Source organism: Molothrus aeneus, chromosome 26, assembly GCF_037042795.1.
Source record: "Molothrus aeneus isolate 106 chromosome 26, BPBGC_Maene_1.0, whole genome shotgun sequence".
NCBI lineage: Eukaryota > Metazoa > Chordata > Aves > Passeriformes > Icteridae > Molothrus > Molothrus aeneus.
This window is the reverse complement of record NC_089671.1, coordinates 1-3,414: the sequence shown is the minus strand read 5'-3', so window position 1 is coordinate 3,414 and position 3,414 is coordinate 1.

Below are 3,414 nucleotides of genomic sequence, written 5' to 3'. Positions count from 1 at the left end.
TTTAATACAGCTGTCTGAGAGACACCAGCCCGGTGCCAGCAGGAGCTTCCCGGCTGACGAGGTGGCCTTTCTTCGCACCTGAGACCGGCATCCCCAGATGTGCGAGAGATAAGTAGAGGGCCACGACCCACAGAGGGGATGAAAGCAGGGTGCTGGTTTGGGAATTACTGGGAGGGGTTTTTGTTTCCCCTTCGAAGGTGGCGGTGTCCCTGAAGCGGCCCCTTAGGCCCCATAAAAGCAAAGCCTGACTTTGGATCACAGTGCTGAGGTGCGCAGGGCAGAGCAGTCCCGGTGTGTATTGTGTCACTTGTCTTTTGTGTTTTATGTGTTGTTTGCATATGGCATGTCTTTTACCTGAGCCCTTTGAGGGGCCTGTCAGAAACCCTGGCATCATTGTTAGCATCTGTGCTCTCTGCATTCCTCGGCCTGGCAGCCAGGCCATAGAACTTTTGACTCGGGATCTCAGACAGGCATCAGACTCTCTTGTCTCTTTAGAAGCATCCGGTCGGATGTCTTTTCAGGTCTTGTTCTGAGCTGTGTGGACAGCTCTGCCCCGCCAGGATCCATTATGGCGGACTAGGACTCGAAAGAACGTGAGGGCAGGTAGAGGCTTCTGGCCGTAGGATTCTCGGGCATCCATCTTTGCAGTTCTTGGAATAAATAATTCGGTTAGCATCTTCTTCCTCCAGGTTTCTCTGAGCCTCATCAGCTCACCATCGGTCTCACCTCGGTCATCTCCTGTTGCATTCTCTCAGTCCTCGCAGCCATTTTCCTTGCCAGGAGATTTCTGTCCGTGTCGTGTCCCCGTTGTCTGTCACGTCTTGTCTGTCCCGTGTCACGGGTGTGTGCACACATTTGTGCCGGAGCTGCTCTGCCCTGCCGCATAGCCCGGTGCAATAGGAGAAGTCCCGGGGACTTGAAGTTTGTAATGTGGGGTGTACTTGGAATCTAGATGCCATTGCTAGATTGACCTAAGGTGTTTGCAGCTTTTGAGTTATCCTGCAGGTGTTTGACATATGTTCTGACTTTCTTTCAGGTGCAGATGCATTGCACCCATGGCAGAGCCCCCATCCTGGGTGAGTGGGTTCCCACAAGCAGGTCAGTCACCATTTGTCTCTGCAGGGGAAGTGTTGAGGGTGACCCTGTTACAGCTCTGTTCTTTTTCTTTATTTTTAGGAAGTAAAGCTGGATCTCAGCAGTCAAGTTCAGGAGAGCAAGGTGATCAGGAGCATTTCTTGTTGCTGAGGTCTCAATTCCTGGGGCAAGTCTAAGTCTCCATTCTCTTTTGTGTGGTTTAGGCAATCCACTCGGAGCCTGTCAAGCCCCTGTCACCAGCCGGCCGACGCACCGGGTTCCCTGCATGTGTGAGCCCTGTGGATGCGTTACAGGATCTGGTGATGAAACCCTGAACTCTTCCATTTAAAGGTGCCATCCAGGTGACCTTGGGCACCTGCCAAGGAGTTGGGGTGAGTCGGGAAAGTAGGGAGGAGGAGCGAGGGTCCCCTCAGGTTTCAGCCATGCCAAATCACCTCATCTCCTCTTAACCCAGGCACGCCCCGGGACGACGGCCTCGGTCTCCGAGCGTGCCCGAAGCGTGCGGCCCAAGCAGCTGAGCGTTCTTAGGAGAAGGGTGAGTAGCAGACTTGTGGGGTTTTGGCCAAGGGGCTGCCAAGATCGGGCGCTGATGTTTGGTTTTCTTTAATACAGCTGTCTGAGAGACACCAGCCTGGTGCCAGCAGGAGCTTCCCGGCTGACGAGGTGGCCTTTCTTCGCACCTGAGACCGGCATCCCCAGATGTGCGAGAGATAAGTAGAGGGCCACGACCCACAGAGGGGATGAAAGCGGGGTGCTGGTTTGGGAATTACTGGGAGGGGTTTTTGTTTCCCCTTCGGAGGTGGCGGTGTCCATGAAGCGGCCCCTTAGGCCCCATAAAAGCAAAGCCTGACTTTGGATCACAGTGCTGAGGTGCGCAGGGCAGAGCAGTCCCGGCGTGTATCGTGTCACTTGTCTTTTGTGTATTATGTGTTGTTTGCATATGTCATGTCTTTTCCCTGAGCCCTTTGAGGGGCCTGTCAGGAACCCTGGTATCTTGTTAGCATCTGTGATCTCTGCATTCCTCGGCCTGGCAGCCAGGCCATAGAACTTTTGACTCGGGATCTCAGACAGGCATCAGACTCTCTTGTCTCTTTAGAAGCATCCGGTCGGATGTCTTTTCAGGTCCTGTTCTGAGCTGTATGGACAGCTATGCCCAGCCAGGATCTGTTATGGCGGACGAGGACTCGAAAGAACGCGAGTACAGGTAGTGGCTTCTGGCCGTAGGATTCTCGGGCATCCATCTTTGCAGTTCTTGGAATAAATCATTCGGTTAGCATCTTCTTCCTCCAGGTTTCTCTGAGCCTCATCAGCTCACCCTCGGTCTCTCCTCGGTCATCTCCTTTTGCATTCTCTCAGTCCTCGCAGCCATTTTCCTTGCCAGGAGATTTCTGTCCGTGTTGTGTCCCCGTTGTTTGTCATGTCCTGTCTGTCCTGTGTCACGGGTGTGCGCACACACATTTGTGCCGGAGCTGCTCTGCCCTGCCGCATAGCCTGGTGCAATAGGAGAAGTCCTGGGGACCTGGACTTTGTAATGTGGGGTGTAGTTGGACTCTAGGTGGGATTTGTAGATGGACACAGGATATCTGGAGCTCTTAAGAGCCAGACTGTTGCAGGATAACTTGTCCTAACTTTTTTTTCAGATTCAGATGGATTAAATGTGTGCCAGAGGGCCCCATCCCAGGTGAGTGGTTTCCCCCAACCAGGTGAGGCACCGTTTATCTCTGCAGCAGAAGTGTATGTGGTGACTCTGTTACAGCTCTGTTCTTTGTCTTTCTTTTTAGGAAGTAAATCTGGGTACCAGCAGTCAAGGTGAGCAGTGGAGAGAAGTAGTTGTTATTGCTCAGCTCTCAGTGTCTGGTGCAGCTCTAAGTTTCCATTCTCTTTTTCTGTGGTTTAGGCAATCCACTCGGAGTACGCCGAGCCCCCGTCACCAGCCGGCCGATGCACCGGGTTCCCTGCACGTGTGAGCCCTGTGGATGCATTACAGGACCTGGTGATGAAGCCCAGAACTTTTCTATTTAAAGGTGCCATCCAGGTGGCCTTGGGCACCTGCCAAGGAGTTGGGGTGAGTCGGGGAAGTAGGGAGGAGTGATGGTCCCCTCAGGTTTCAGCCATGCCAAATCACCTCATCTCCTCTTAACCCAGGCACCCCCTGTGACGACGGCCTCGGTCTCCGAGCGTGCCCGAAGCGTGCGGCCCGAGCAGCTGAGCGTTCTTAGGAGAAGGGTGAGTAGCAGACTTGTGGGGTTTTGGCCGATGGGCTGCCGAGATCGGGCGCTGATGTTTGGTTTTCTTTAATACAGCTGTCTAAGAGACACC